Source organism: Muntiacus reevesi, chromosome 16, assembly GCF_963930625.1.
Source record: "Muntiacus reevesi chromosome 16, mMunRee1.1, whole genome shotgun sequence".
NCBI lineage: Eukaryota > Metazoa > Chordata > Mammalia > Artiodactyla > Cervidae > Muntiacus > Muntiacus reevesi.
Window position 1 is genome coordinate 31,570,942 of NC_089264.1, and position 17,158 is coordinate 31,588,099.

Genomic DNA, 17,158 nt, shown 5'->3' on the forward strand with positions numbered 1-17,158 from the left:
ACATCCCACTCTCGCCTTCTCCCACAGAGTCCAAAAGTCTGTTCTGTACGTCTGTGTCTCTTTTTCTATTTTGCATATTGGGTTATCATTACCATCTTTTAAAATTCCATATATATGTGTTAGTATACTGTATTGGTCTTTATCTTTCTGGCTTACTTCACTCTGTATAATGGGCTCCAGTTTCATCATCATGTTCATTGGGTCATGCTGCTTTGATGACTGTACGTCTATGATATAATCTGAAGCCTGGGAAGGTGATAGTGCTAGATTTGTTCTTTTTTTCTCTAGATTGACTTGGCAATTCAGAGTCATTGGTGATTATATATAAATTTTATGATTTTTTTTTTCTTTAATTCTGTGAAAAATACCTTGGATATTTTGAAAGCAATTGCATTGACTCTTTATATGTCTTGGCTCCTGTGGACATCTTAACAGTATTAACATCTTAACAATATTAACTTTTATTCAAGGGCATGAGATAGGCTTGCATTCCTTTCTGACATCTTCAATTTCTTTCATCAGCGTTTTAAAGTTTTTAGTATATAGATCTTTCAGTTCCTTTGTTAAATTTATTCTAGGTATTTTTTTTGCTGTGATTTTAAATGAGTTTTTAAACAAAATTTTCTCTTTCTGATAGCCCATTATTAGTGCCTAGAGATGCAACAGATATCTCTATAGTTATCTTGTATCCTGCACAATTGCACTTGTATCCTGCACTATTGAATTCATTTATTTAATAGTTTTGAGGTAGAAATTTGAGAGTTTTCTATATAAAGTATCATGTCATCTGCAAATTGTAACATTTTTATCTCTTCCAATTTTGATGCCTTTTATTTCTGTATAATTGTTGGGGCTAGCCCATCCAGTACTATATTAAATAGAAGTGGTGAGAGTGACCATCTTTGTCAAAGGACTCCTGCTCACCACTTGTATCCTCCACTTCCTCTGCCACAAAGGTCACACTGTCCCACTGCTGCCTCTTTGACCATTGCCTCTGCTCCTCCCATCACCTTCCCTGCCATTCCTCTGGATCTATAGCCTCCTCCAGAGTGCCATCTACCCACTTGTGGGTGTATAGATGGATGGGTCTCTCTAAAGTCCCTGGTTTACTGCACAGACACTTTTTTAGTTTATGGAAAATTAGTTAGTTGTAAATCAAAGGGGGGAGAAAAGAGAACTCTTTCCACTATGATTTTGATGTCTCTGTATTCTGAATTGTTTGATATTTCATAGATCTCTACTTCTTTACAATTTGTCACAGCTGTATTAGTTTCCTCTGGCAGTATAATATTTAACTATTTTTTAGTGATCCTTGATTCCTTGTATTGGTATCTATGCATTTGAGAGAGTGTTCACCTCTTAAACTTGTAGAATCACTTTGACAGAGACAGTCCTTTACCATTCAGCTCAGTTTGGATTCTGAATACGTTGCAGATAACAACCTTGGGTGGACTTCCTGGGTGGCTAAGTGGTGAAGAATTATCTGCTGATGCAAGAGATGCAGTTTTGATCCTTGGGTCAGGCAGATCCCCTGGAGGAGGAAATGGCAATATATTCCAATATTCTTGCCTGGGAAATTCCATGGATAGAGGAGCCTGGTGGGCTACAGTCCATGTGGTCACAAAAGTCAGACATAACTTAGTGACTGAGCATGCACTCAACAACCTTGGGCAGGCGGGGTCAGCTATTATGATCTATTTGGGGACAAGGTGATGGTTTGGGTTCTGAGGTTGGAGTTGGAGAGGATGTGCAATTCTCTGAGAACAGGTGGATAGGGCTACTGGCTTAGTTCCCTGCCCAAGTGATGTTGTAGGATGAACTTCACGGTTGCATGGATTCTCCAATCAGATTTACTAACTGGTCAAGACCAGGTGCTATATTCAGTAGTAAATGGGCCTATGAATTAGCTTCCCTGCTCTCGAGTTGCAGGTGAATGGAACCTAGACTATGTATTGCTCCTTGTTTGGGAGCCCTAATCAGTCAAGGCTGAACTAAATATCCTGGTAAGGCAAGGCCACCAGTCTTGCTCTGCAGACAGAGAAGACCACAGGCTGTTCTTTCTGTTCAAGTGCCACTATGAACAGGGCTATTGGGTGGGCTTCAGAGATTTCCATGTGTTCCGGTAAGGTTCCCTGCTCAGGAATGCTGAAGGCTGTATTCAGCAATAAGTGGGGCTATGAATTTAGTTTCCTTGTCCATGCCCAGCAGGAAAGGCATCTCCAAGGCCATTGATACTCTTTGTCTGTGGTCTTGACTCAAAGCAACACATGCTTCAAGTTCCCTGATGAAAAACATGACCATTGGTTTGGTTCTGGTGGTGATTTGCTCACCTCTTAGCTTCAAGATTGCTGGGTTTATTGCAGTTTCTCATCAGCCCTTCCTGTCAGATGGGGCTGAGGGCCACACTGCTCAGTTTCCAGCTCCTGCCTGAGTAGAACTTAGAAGGTCCTCTTTAGGCAACTGCTTAATTTTCCCAAATAAGTTTTCTAGTTGGGAGGGATAGGGAGCCATGATCCACAGCAGGTGAGACTAAGGCTCAGCTCTTCTGCCTGAATGTGGGCAGAAGAGGCTCTAGATCTGGCAAAACTTCTCATTTGGTGACCCAGTTTAGGCAGATTTCACCCTGCCAAATCCCTGGGTCAGACAGTGCACTGACCTGTTTTTTAGATAAGCAAAGCCATTGCTACTTAGGCTCTGCTGGCAGGAATTCAGCTCACCAAGATCCAAGTGCTGGTTATGAGCGTCCCTGCTCTCGAGTTGCAGCTGGATGGGACCTAGGGTCTGGAACCAGCTGGATGGAACCTCCTTCCTTCTCCATTTCAATCATAATTTCCAGTAAGTGATCCCTGCAGATCCCTTTGGAATTCACCCCTTTCACACATGGGGTGAATCCAGAGTAGAGGCTCCCACAAACAACCACAGTGCTGGGTGACTGGCTGTCATCCCTGGGCTCTCTCTTCCCACTGGAGGAAGCGTAGGCTCAGGAAAGACCTCTGGCCATGGTCTGTGCAGGCCTGGCAGTGGGGCTTTGCTCTTGGCACGTAGCTCTTCCTCTTACCATTTAAGGTAGTCCATCTTGGTCTCGTGGTACAAATGGTGCCTCGGAGTCCCTCCTAAGCTCTAGGAGTCTATCAGTGGTGTCCTGTCCATGAATAGCTGTTGTTGTTTTTGAAAGGGGGAGCAAAATCAGGAATGACCTATGTCACAATCTTAACAACATCACTCCAATATTTTTGATATTTTAGCATTTCCCTTTGAATTGTGTTTTGGAGTTTCTGTATCTCTGTATACATTATCCATCTGATTTTGAAGGTTGTCTATTTACCACATTAGAGCTCTTAAGATAGTAATATAGCTTTTTAAAATTGCCTTTATGATAAATTTGAACCCTGTATTACATTTGAATCTCTTTCTGATGCTACTTTATCTCTTCAAAAAAAAAAAAAAAAAAGATTTTTTTCTCTTTTCTTACCTTTTAGCATGCCTTATAATCTTTTGTTGAAAGCCAGATACTATGAACTGAATGTGCCCCTCTCCAAGTTCATATGTTGAAATGTTAACCCCAAATGTGATGGTATTAGGAGAGGAGGAGGGCTCTTTGAGAGATAATTAAGTCCTGAGAGTGAAAAAGCCCTGTTGAATGAGATTATTACCATTACAAAAACTACCCCCAAAGCTTGCTTTCTGTTTTCACCATGTGGGGACACAATTAGAAGTCAGCCATATGCAAACGGGGAGAGGATTCTCATCAGAACCTGACTTGCGTGCATCCTGATCTCAGACTTCCAGCTTCCAGAACTGTGAGAAGTAATTTTCTATCGTCAATAAGCTACCTAGATTATCATATTTTGCTATAGCAGCTCAAACTGACTAACTCACCATACGTGGTATATTAGATAATAAGAATTGAGATAAGTAGTGTAAGATTTTACATTAATCTGGCTAAGATGGCCTCTATCTATTATTTTCTGTAGCAATAGGTGTCCTCTGACACTTATTCAAATTCCTTCAGTGTCCTTGTTTGTGTCTCATTTGTTGACTTTGGCTTTAACAAATAAAGAGCTTTTGTCAGAGAGCCTGTACTTCGCAGCTGTAATCCACAGTTATATTGGATCCCTGTTGGCGCAGTGGTTAAGTTCTGGGACAGGGAAGGCCTTTTATGATATGATGAAATCTCAGTCCTTTATTCCTGGACTGTGAGCTTTACACGAATTTCTTAGCTTCTGCCACCTCTTAAGTAAGACAGAAAACCTCAAGGGAACTGGAGTGGGAGAAGTACCTTCCCCCAGATGGTACAGATTTCCACTAACATCTTTTCCCCTGGAGAATAGACTTTGTTAGAGAGAATGCTCTGGGCATACTTTACAATAATAATCCTTCTTCTCCCCAACCTGAGTCACGAGGAGATCATTTCTGGATATTTATCATAAGAACTTGGTAGATTTCTTGGATGTGCAATTCATGTATTCATGAAAGTGTGAGATCCTCCCAAGATCGTGTTCCAATGAGTTCCTTCTATCTTACTTACGTTCATCTACACTCAAACTCTAACATGTTATTAAAATTACAATTTAAGTATTCATGCTGACTTCTCTCTCAGGTGGTATCCGCTCCAGGTAAACTGATAGTGGCTGTGATTCTCTGGATTCGACTGTTTTCATAGTTCAGGGTTGCTGTTTGCCTGGCAACCTAATTCTCTTGACTTTGATACAATAAATATCATGTATTTCCAGTTGTTTAACTTTTATTTGTTGCAAGGATTGGAATCGTTAATTTCCAAGATCTGTATACATTGATGCTGAAACAGATAATCTGTCAATTATATTTTACTTAAGGAAGTTTCCTTCAATTTTAGGTAGCTATGTTTCTTATCATAAATATGGGTTAATCATCAAGAGTATTTTTAGACAGTAATTAAAATAATTATGTAATATTTTTCCCCTCTAATATTTTATGATGGATTACACTGATATTTCTGATGTTGAAAATACATCTTTGCATTCTTCATATGAAACCTTCAGGATTATGATCTACTTTGTTTAATGTTGATTCAATTGTTTAATATTTGGGATTTTTCTTCCAAAATGTATCTAAATTTTAATTTTTCTTCTCGTTCATAGGTAAAATGGGTCTATATTATCCTTAATTTGGAAGCAGATTAATAATAATCTTAGAAACAGTACTTGGTTGCTTTGGATTTTTTTTTCAAATTTCTAGAATAATTATATAATTTGGGGATTAACTACTCTTTGCAAGATTGGTAGAAATTTTTGCCGTTTTGATCCTAAACTGTGAGTTTTAATTGTAAGTGACTTGGTCCAGTGTCTATAGTCCTAACCCCTTCCTTCTAGCACTCCTGTGAACCAAATCTTAAGCAGTCATCTTGTGAGATATTTCTAGGAGTTGGTTTGTGAATCCAATGAAAAGCTTTCACACTTAGTCGTAGTGATGATATTGCACATATAAAGAAATTCAGTGCCTTGTAAATCTGCTTCGTAAGACTGGACAAAGCCATGTGCTTTTCTAATAGCCTAAGAAACCATTGAGATTCTGTTGGACAAGTACAGTATACAAAATGAAGTACAAAGTTATAAATGATAAATATGAGTCGTTGTGATAGCTTTTCTCACATATATTATCTAATTTGATCTTTAAAGTAACTTTTTGTGGAAAGAACAACTACAGTATACAAAATGAATTACAAAGTTTTTAAATGATAAATGTGAATTGTTGTGATAGGTTTTCTCATATATATTTCCTAATTTAATCTTTAAAGTACACTTTTGTGGCAAGAATTTTAACATATGAGAACATTTGATATATACAATAAGAGAATTTTGCCAAGGCTATATAACAAGTAGTCTATGCAGCCAAGATTCAGAGTCACTTTGTCACTCCAAAGTCTGTTTTCAGTGGCCATTTTTCCTATGTATGCAGGTATGTCATCACTAAGATAACTTGAAATGCTACTATTTTTCTGTCTCAAACTTTTGTTTCAAATATAAGCTGACTGCTCAGGATATTTAGAAACCTTTCTTAGTAACTCTGGAAGAAATACTTTTGCTCTCTTCTGTGTTTATAGAACAGCAGTATCTGATATTGCAGCCATCTAGGCCCCTCACTGGCCACGTGACTTGGGAGAAATCCGTAATCCTTATTGTTATCAAAAGTAAAGTAGGAATAACAATGTGAATGTCTATCCTAAGTGTGTTGTGAGGATTAAATAAGAAAATTCATGTTTTCACTTTTTTTATTTTTAAATTAATGTTTAGTTTTTATGTTAACCAACTGACATAGTGCCTGCAGAGAATTCCCTGGTGGCCCTAGGGCTGCGACCACAGGGGGCATGGGTTTGATCCCTGGGCTGGGAACTAAGATCCCACATGCTGTGGTAACGTCAAAAAAGAAGAAACCATAATGGTGCCTGTGTGTGTGTGATGTTCTCTCTGTATATTCTCTCTCTCTCTCTCTCTCACACACACACACACACACACACACACACACACACACACACACACAAAACATCACTCAGTTATTATTAGGCATTATTTGAAATAAAGAATCCATTTCAGGTCAAGAGACAGAGCTCCTGAAGTGAAGTGAAAGTCACTCAGTCGTGTCTGACTCTTTGCGACCCCATGGACTGTAAAGTCCATGGAATTCTCCAGGCCAGAATACTGGAGTGGGTAGCCTTTCCCTTCTCCAGGGGATCTTCCCAATCCAGGAATCTAAGCTAGGTCTCCCACATTGCAGGCAGATTCTTTACCAGCTGAGCCACAAGGGAAGCCCAAGAATACTGGAGTGAGCAGCCTATCCCTTATCCAGTAGATCTTCCTGACCCAGGAATCAAACCTGGGTCTCCTGCATTGCAGGCAGATTGTTTACCAACTGAGCTATCAGGGAAGCCCGAAGGTAAATCATAACTTTGTCCTTCTGTCCTAACCTCAGAGCACACAATTTGGCAGATGGTAGGGAACCATACCTATAGGTGGGTTGCATATGCATAAACCTAGCTGGTTATGCATGTACTGTAGTAAAGTTAACAGAATTGCTTAATTCAGGACTACTAAAATTGTTCTCAATAAAGATTAAAAGAGCAAGATTCTCTGAGTGACTGCAACCCTATTAATTTTTAATCTTATATTCAGTTTTTATTTTACCTGCCCTAAAGCATGGAGGAGGTCTATCAACACTAGAAACTTCATGGAAAATTAAGAGTCTATTATTAGTAATCTGGGCTTTAAGACTTGCATGCACATGTTATTGAGAGAAAGCTTCAGTTCAGTTCAGTTGCTCAGTTATGTCCAACTCTTTGCGAGCCCATGGACGGCAGCACACCAGGCTTCACTGTCCATCACCAACTTGCAGAGCTTAATCAGACTCATGTCCATTGAGTCCGTGATACTCTCCAACCATCTCATCCTCTGTCATCCCCATTCTCCTCCTGCCTTCAATCTTTCCCAGCATCAGGGTATTTTCCAATGAGTCACTTCTTCCCATCAGGTGGCCAGAGTATTGGGAGTTTCAGCTTCAGCATCAGTCCTTCCAATGAATACTGAGGGCTGATTCCTTTTAGGATGGACTGCTTGGATATGCTTGCTGTCCAAGGGACTCTCAAGAGTCTTCTCCAACACCACAGTTCAAAAGCATCAATTCTTCAGCGCTCAGCTTTCTTTATAGTCCAACTCTCACATCCATACATGACTACTGGAAAATCCATGGCTTTGACTAGACAGACCTTTGTTGGCAATGTAATATCTCTGCTTTTTAATATGCTGTTTAGGTTGGTAATAACTTTTCGTCCAAGGAGCAAGTGTCTTTTAATTTCCTGGCTGCAGTCACCATCTGCAGTGATTTTGGAGCCCCAAAAAATAAAGTCTCTCACTGTTTCTATTGTTTACCTATTTGCCATGAAATGATGGGATTGGATGCCAGGATCTTTTCTGAATGTTGAGTTTAAGCCAACATTTTCATTCTCCTCTTTCACTTTCATCAAGAGGTTCTTTAGTTCTTCTTAGCTTTCTGCCATAAGTGCGGTGTCATCTGCATATCTGAGGTTATTGGTATTTCTCCTGGAAATTTTGATTCCAGCTTGTGCTTCGTCCAGCCCAGCGTTTCTCATGATGTACTCTGCATATAAGTTAAATAAGCAGGGTGACAATATACAGCCTTGACATACTCCTATCCTGATTTGGAACCAGTCTGTTGTTCCATGTCCAGTTCTCACTGTTGCTTCTTGACCTGCATATGGATTTCTCAGGAGGCAAATCAGGTGGCCTGGTATTATCCTCTCTTTAAGAATTTTCTACAGTTTGTTGTGATCCATACAGCTTAAGGGTTTGGCATAGTCAATAAAGCAGAAATAGATGTTTTTCTGAAACTCTTTCTTTTTCAACGATTCAGTGGATGTTGTCAATTTGATCTCTGGTTCCTCTGCCTTTTCTAAAACCAATTTGAACATCTGCAAGTTCATGATTCATGTACTGTTGAAGCCTGACTTGGAGAATTTTGCTATCGTGTGAGATGAATGCAATTATGCATTATAGTTAGAACATTCTTTGGCATTGTCTTTCTTTGGGATTGGAAAGAAGACTGACCTTTACAAGGCCACTGCTCTTTTCCAAATTTCCTGGCATATTGAGTGCAGCACTTTCATAGCATCATCTTTTAGGATTTGAAATACCTCAACTAGAATTCCATCACCTTTTAGGATTTTATACAGCTCAAATTGGAATTCCACTCGCTTTGTTTGTAGTGATGTTTCCTAAGGCCCACTCGACTTCACATTCCAAGATGTTTGGTTCTAGGTGAGTGATCACACCATCATGATTATATGGGTCATGAAGATCTTTTTCAGTATAATTCTGGGTATTCTTGCCACCTCTTCTTCTCAAGAGGTAATTTATAAGCCCGATATCTCATTAAGGAATTATTGGAGAGAGAGAATTGGAACATCCTAACTCTTTACAATATAACAAAAACAAAATAGCAAAGACTTTGGCCATTTGTTTGTTCCTCTCCTCTATATGATATACTTCTCAAATGTTAAGCAGTGCCATTTTTCTGCCATCTTTAATCAGCTAAGCACAGCATGAGTAATCCATTACCAGTACTGGTAAGATGAAGTAGTTTATTTTCATCATAATACACTATCATTAAATATCTTAGAAAAGTATTTTATCACCTTCTGCAGATGAGCAGCTCAAGGACTATAAATATTTGAACCTATATTACAATAATGTGAATACTTCTTTTCTATGTGTTCATGCTCCTTTGAAAGACAAATACAATCATCTTTGGGGCAAAACCACTTTGCATGTTTTCAGTGAGTTCCATTTTATGTTTAATGTAATAGCATGTTGGATTGTTTAAGTTGATCTACAAATATTTTGCATCCACTTCTTGTGCTCTACTAAGATATTAGACTATTACTTTAATTTCAACAACATGTAAAATAACATAATCTCAGTAGTCACAATGTCTATTCTTATGCAGTTATAAATGCCAGCTTTTCATTTTTGTTTCCATATATAAGGCAGTCCTTTTATATACTGTTTAAAATTTTTGAATTCACAGTTTTTAGCAACACGGAGGTCTCTGTATATTAGCCATGTTTTATTTACCAATAAATATTATTTTAGAGCTTAAATATAAAATAGTGATTATAAAATTTATAGTTTTGTCAAATTCACTCAATTTAAGTGATATCTGGGCTTCTCTGGTGACTCAGAGGTAAAGAATCTGCCTGCTAAGCAGGAGATGTGAGTTTGATCCCTAGGTCAGGAAGATGCCCTTGAGAAGGAAATGGCAACCTACTCCAGTATTCTTGCCTGGGAAATCCCATGGACAAAGAGCCTGGTGGGCTACAGTCCATGGGGCTGTAAAAGAGTTGGAGTCGATTTAGCAACTGAACAACAAAAGCGACAGTGATGTTGGGATCTAAAAGCTATCAGGGCATGGTTTGTGCCATCTTCTGTTTGTGTAAGAATAAAACTCTTGTCTGTCTCTGAGCTAATGATGTACTATAGATTCCTTAATGTCAGCCATATGGGTGAACTTTGGGGATGTGGTTATATTCCACTGTTCATCAGACTTTAAGTCTGAGTTCATATGTATATCCTCCTTCTGTCCAGGTCTCTCTTACTAGAAAATAAATAATGTAGAGTCCAAACTGGCATAAGAGATAAGAATACCTTCAGTATGGTTTCTAGCTAAACATTGACCTTATTTAAATATTTCATATTTTACGTATAAGAACCTGTGAAAGGAATGCATGCATGCTTAGTTGCTCAGTCATGTCTGATTCTTTGTGACCCCATGGTCTTTAACCCTCAAGGTTCCTCTGTCCATGGGATTCTCCAGGAAGGAATACTAGAGCGGGTTGCCATTTCCTGCCCCACATGAAAGGAAAAATAAATAGTATTAACCCAAAGCCTAGTAATAAATCAAAATGTGCAAAAGCCATCTTCTAGTACCATTTTTTGTGTTGTTTAAAAGATTTTTGTTAGCAATGCTTTTAAAGGAAGAGTTATCCTCTCCTTTTGTGAAATTAGGGGTCTGGGGAGACTAAACCAAGTCCTACACTTGGCTAAATTATAATTAAATTAAATTTCTATGTATATATTGTTCCTCCTTTTCATAATCATTTTCTAAAATGTGATTTGATTTTCAAACCTTCCTTAATCCATGATATTCACTGTCACTTCATTATAGCACATTTAATGCTATTATGCCTGGTCTATTGCTAATATCACTATGAATGTCAAAGCATCTGTTATGTTAGAGAAATAGGAACAATAAAATGGAATGAGATATGTAAGAGTCAATTAAAATAAGATTAAAAATGAGAATATTTCAAAGAATGCTTACAGACTATACACAACAAGGTTCCATTTTAAGTATTTTATATAATCATCTTATAATTGAAATTATAAGGAGAAATATCTATATAATTCACCTATAAGAAAGTGCCGATTGATTTTAATCATAACCGAAGAATTTGTAACAGAATTGTTTGCCAACAGAATTGATATTTGGAGCTTTTGTGTTCTCATAAAGTTCTCAAAATAACCCCTAAAATTTAATACCTTCACTAATTTAACTAAAAAAATCAATACAGTGCTTCTTGATAGTCTTTATAGAAAATAGAGGTTAGAATCAAAGAGAAACTGTTCCCACTGTCAGGAAAATGGCTTGACTCATAAAGCATAAATGTCATACTACATATAAATTTTAAAAATGTATCACAGTGGTTCATCTCAGCTTTTTAAAATCACAGTATATAAAGTACAGAGCAAAGAGGCATCATTTACTCTGAAGTTGTAGAGGATATCTGATGCAGATTGGAGAATATCTGATGCACCATTATACAGTTAAAGGTGTGCTTTTGAGAGATTGCAGCAGCATTTTAAGTGTATGTTCTTGCCTATTGGCTGCTATGGATGCCAAATGGATACATATTCATGCACTGTTTCAAATGCTTGAGTAGCTATTCTGACTCATCAGTCTTTCAGCTATTTTAGAAAAGTCTGTGTGCATGTGTATGAGAGAGAATTTAGAATAATTTTTAATAATTTTGTATTTTTTTCTGTTGTTCAAAACATGTAAAATAGTTTCATTAAGTCAAAACATTCTAACATATACTTTGAACTCTGCCCAGTCATAAAACATGAAGATAATATATTCCAGAGTAAGAGATTCCACACAGGTATTGAAATAATAGTATCATATTCTCTCAATGGCCTCTGAGATACTGTATTTTATTACTGTATGTCAGAAATAAAGAAGCATGGTGGCAAAGGATGGGGAAATTGAAGTCAACTAGCTGATGAAGTAAGTGGCTGATTTGTCTCTTCCCCATAAGCACAACTTCAAAAATCTAGAAATAAATCGTACTCTTTTATGCCTAGTGTGAATACATGTGTAAACCAGTCTATCACCAAGACAGGTTCAGAACAAATTAATGTCATAATAAAAGTAGCCAGGTACCAGACAATATATTTTTTAAAATTTATTTTTCAGATGAATTATGCATATTTTTGTAATCATAATGCTTCAGTGTATATTTTTTCTTAAATACTATCAAGTGGCAAAATTGACATTAAATAAAATCACTATTCTTATTGGAAAATTAACAGCTTCAAAAGAATACTAGGGCATTCAGTATTACTAAAAATTTTAACTTTTAGAGTAATTTTTATTATCTGTCTCATCAAATTATTAGTTTTGGAGAATAGAAAATATTATTATAAATGTTAATCTCAAACCCAAATTATTAGGATACTAAAACTTGTCCTTTTCCCCTTAAAAATAGGATCTAGTTAAGTTAGTATTCCAATTCTCTTGAATTCATGAAAATAAGACTTTGGAAGACATAATTCATGGTAGGATTATATCTTATTCAGACAGTATTTAGGAATATATGGTTAACTACAAAATAAAATGAATTAAAAATTTAGAGCAAATAAATTAGTATTCCCCATTTAATTTCAATTCCTTCTGAATACTGAAGAAATTTAAAATGAGTTATATTATACTTTTATCCCTAGATAGAAAATTTAGACTAATTTCGTAATTGTCTTTTTAAAAGATGTAAATAAGGAAACACAAGCCTGTTAAATTCAATGATGTTTGTACCAGTATTCTCAGAAAATAAGGGAAATGAATAGTAAGGAAATCTGATAACTAGGTTATTTTTCATTTATTCTGTTTTCCTTATGCTGAACACTTTATTGGCTCTGTACTTTAAAAATACAACATGAAATTACTTCTTACTATTTTTCCCAATTGCCATCAAGGAAAGAAAATTAGGATGTCAGATTTTCGAGATGTAAACTTGAAATATAGTAAGTACTTTTCTCTTAGGATTCTATATTTATTGATCTAAACATCAATAATTGTTCTTAAATGCTTTGGAAGGGGTAGTGTTCTGGTTTACTAAAATAGATCATTGCTCAGATTTTCTGTGCTAGCAATTGCATTAGAATTTTAAGAGTATAAGAAATTGAGGCAGCACATATTTTCTTAAATCACTCTGCCTCCTTGGGAGGAAGCCTAACTCTAGACATAAGCATAGTATAGATGGAAAGATCAAGGCATATGAAATCCACTTTAGTTAACCATATATGCTGTGTGGCAAATTACCTAACCTTTCTGATGTCATCTATGAAAAGAGCAAAACAATAATCAACTTACTGGGATGAAAATGAATGCTATGCACTGGATGTTTGTGTTTCCCCAAAATTTGTATGTTGAAGTCCTAATCTCAGTGTAATAGGGCATGGAGGTCAGGACTTTGGAAAGTAATTAGATTTAGATAAGGGCATGAAGGTGGCACTCCATGGCAGGATTAGTGATTTTAAGACCTTAGCTTATTTACTTTATGCCATGTGAGAAAACAGTGAGAAGAACATTGTTGTTGTTATTCAGTCGCTAAGTCAGGTCTGACTCTTTGCAACCCCATGGACTACAACACACTAGGCTCCTTGGTCCTCCAGTATCTCCCAAAGTTCAATCAGCCTTATGTCCATAGAGTTGATGATGCTGTCTAACCATCTCATCCTCTGCTCCCTCCTTTTCCTCTGCCTTTAATCTTTCCCAGCATCAGGGTCTTTTTCAATGAGTTGAATCACCCCATTACATGACCAAAGTATTGGCGCTTCAGCAATAGTCCTTCTAATGAATATTCAGGGTTGGTTTCCTTTAGGATTGACTGATTTGATAGTCTCACTGTCCAAGGGACTCTCAGGAGTCTTCTTCAGAACCACAGTTTGAAAGCATCAATTCTCCTGTACTCAGCCTTCTTCTTCTTGGTCCTACTCACAGCTGTATGTGACGACTGGAAAAACCATAGCTTTGACTATATGGACCTTTGTCAGCAAAGTGATGTCTCTGCTTTTTAATATGCTGTCTAAGTTTGTCATAGCTTTCCTTTCAAAGAGTGTCTTTAAATATCATGGATGCAGTCACTATCTGCAGTGAATTTGGAGCCCAAGGAAAAAAATCTGTCAGTGCTTCCACTTTTTCCTTTTTTATTCACCATGAAATGATGGGACCATGATCTAAATTTTTTAAATCTTGAGTTTCAAACCATCTTTTTAACTCTGCTCTTTCACCCTCATCAAGAGGCTCTTTAGGTACTCTGCTTTCTGCCATTAGAATGGTATCATCTGCATATCTAAGGTTGTTGACATTTCTCCCAGCAATCTTGATTCCAGCTTGTGATTCATCCAGCCCACCATTTTGCATGATATATTCTGCACAGAAGCTAAATAAGCAAGGTGACAATATATAGCCTTGTAGGAGTCCTTTCTCACCTTTGAACCCATCCACTGCTACATGACCAGTTCTAACTCTTGCATCTTGGCAGGTTTCTCAGGAGACAGGTAGGGTGGTCTATATTCCCATCTCTTTAGGAATTTTCCTCAGTTGGTTGTGATCCACACAGTCAAAGGTTTTATCATAGTCAATGAAGCAGATGTTTTTCTGAAATTCCCTTGAGTTCTCCATGACCAACAACGTTGATGATTTGATCTCTGATTCTTCTGCCTTTTCTAAACCCACCTTGTACATCTGGAAGTTCTCGGTTCATGTACTGCTGATGCTGAAGCCCAACTTGAAGGATTTTGAGCATAGTTTTGCTAGCATGTGACATGAGCACAGCTGCACAGTAGTTTAAACATTCTTTGGTATTGCCCTTCCTTGTGATTGGAATGAAAACTGACCTCTTCCAGTCCTGTGGCCACTGCTGAATTTTCCAAATTTGATGACATATTGAGTGCACTGGTTAAACAGTGTCATCCTTTAGGATTTGAAATAGCTCAGCTGGAATTCCATCACTTCCATTAGCTTTGCTTGTAGTAATGCTTCCTAAGGCCCACTTGACTTCATCCTCCAGGAAGTCTGGCTCTAGGCGAGTGACCACACCATCGTGGTTATCTGGGTTATAAAGACCTTTCTTGTGCGGTCCTTCTGTGTATTCTTGCCACCTCTTCTTAATCTCTTCTACCTCTGTTAGGTCCTTACCATTTCTGTCCTTTATCATGTTCATCCTTGCATGAAATGTTCCCTTGATGTCTCCATTTTTCTTGAAGAGAGGTCTAGTCTTTCTCATTCTATTGTTTTCCTCTATTTTTTTGCATTGTTCATTTAAGAACTTCTTATGTCTCCTTGCTATTCTCTAGAACTCTGTATTCAGTTGGGTATATATTTCCTTTTCTCCCTTGCCTTTCACTTATCACCTTTCCTTAGCTATTTGTGAAGCTTCCTCAGATAACCACTTTGCCTCCTTTCATTTCTTTTGCTTGGGAATGGTTTTGGTCACTGCCTCCTGTATAGTGCTATGAATCTTCATCCACTTTTCTTCAGGCACTCTATCAGGTCTAATTCCTTGAATATATCCATTACCTCTAGTGTATAGGCTTCCTTGGTAGCTCAGCTGGTAAAGAATCTGCCTGCAATGCAAGAGACCCTGGTTCAATTCTTGGGTCAAGAAGAGCCACTGGAGAAGGGATATGCTACCCACACCAATATTCTTGGACTTCCCTGCTGGTTCAGCTGGTAAAGAATCTACCTGCAATGCAGAAGACCTGGGTTCAATCCCTGGGTTGGGAAGATCCCCTGGAGAAAGGAAAGGCTAACCACCCCAGTATTTTGGCCTGGAGAATTCTATGGACTTTGCAATTCCATGGACTGGGTTACAAAGAGTCAAACACAACTGAGTGACTTTCACTTTTCTAGTATATAATAATAAGGGATTTGAATTAGGTCATACCTGAATTGCCTTGTTTTCCCTGCGTTTCTTCAATTTAAGCCTGCATTTTGCAACAAGGAGCTCATGATCAGAGTCATAGTCAACTCCAGTTCTTGTTTTTGCTGACTGTATAGAACTTCTCCATCTTCAGCTGCAAAGAATATAATCAACTGATTTCAGCATTGAGCATCTGATGATTGTTCATGTGTAAAGTCATCTCTTGGTTTGTTAGACAAGGGTGTTTGCTATGATCAGCGTGTTCTCTTGACAAAACTGTTAGCCTTTGCCTTGCTTCATTTTACACTCCAAGGCCAAACTTGTCTGTTACTCCAGGTACCTCTTCACTTCCTACCTTTGCATTCCAATTCCTTACGATGAAAAGGACATCTGTTTTTGGTGTCAGTTCTAGAATGTTATAGGTCTTCATATAACTTGTCAACTTCAGTCTCTTTGGCATCAGTGAATAGAGTATAGAGTTGGATTATTGTGATATTGAATGGTTTGTCTTGGAAATGAACTGAGAATATTCTGTTGCTTTTGAGTCCTTGTATGCAAAGACTGCATTTTCAATCTCTTTTGTTAACTATGAGGGCTACTCCAATTTTTCTAAAGGATTCTTGCCCACAGTAGTAGATATAATGGTCATCTGAATTGAATTGGCCCATTCCCATCCATTTCAGTTCACTGATTCCTAATTGTCGATTCTCAATCTTGCCATCTCTTGCTTGACCGGACCCAATTTATTTTGATTCATGGACCTAACATTCTAGATTCCTATGCAATATTGTTACTTACAGCAGACTTTACTTTTACCACCAGACACATTCACAACTGAGCATTGTTTCTGCTTTGGCCCAGCTGCTTCATTCTTTCTAAAGCTATTATTAATAGTAATTGTCATCTGCTCTTCCCCAGAAGCATATTGGAAACCTTCATACCCGGGCGTGTGGGCTCTCTTCCTCTGATGTAATATTTTTTTGCCTTTTCGTACTATTCATGGGGTTCTCCTGGCAAGAATACTGGAGTGGACTGCCATTTTCTCCTCAAGGAGAAGAACATAGCTGTCTGCAAACCGAGAACTGAACCAACTGGCAGCTTGGTCTTAGTTTCTAAAGCCGTGGTAAATAAACGTCTATTGTTAAGCCACCAGGTCGTGGCATTTTGTAACAATGACCTGAACTTACCAAAGGAATGAGGTAATCTTTGTAAAGGCTGATAAGATGTGGACGCTTCTTTGTCTTGAATTTTGTTTTCAAGAGGAAAAGTATGTTTGTTAGATTAAACTAGTGAAGTCAATGGGGCTATACTACACATTCTCTAGAAGGAATGAGATCCCACATTCTAGATTACTTACCTAGGTGGAAGAAACCCACTCTGTATTAAGAATTTTCATTATTTTAATTTCTA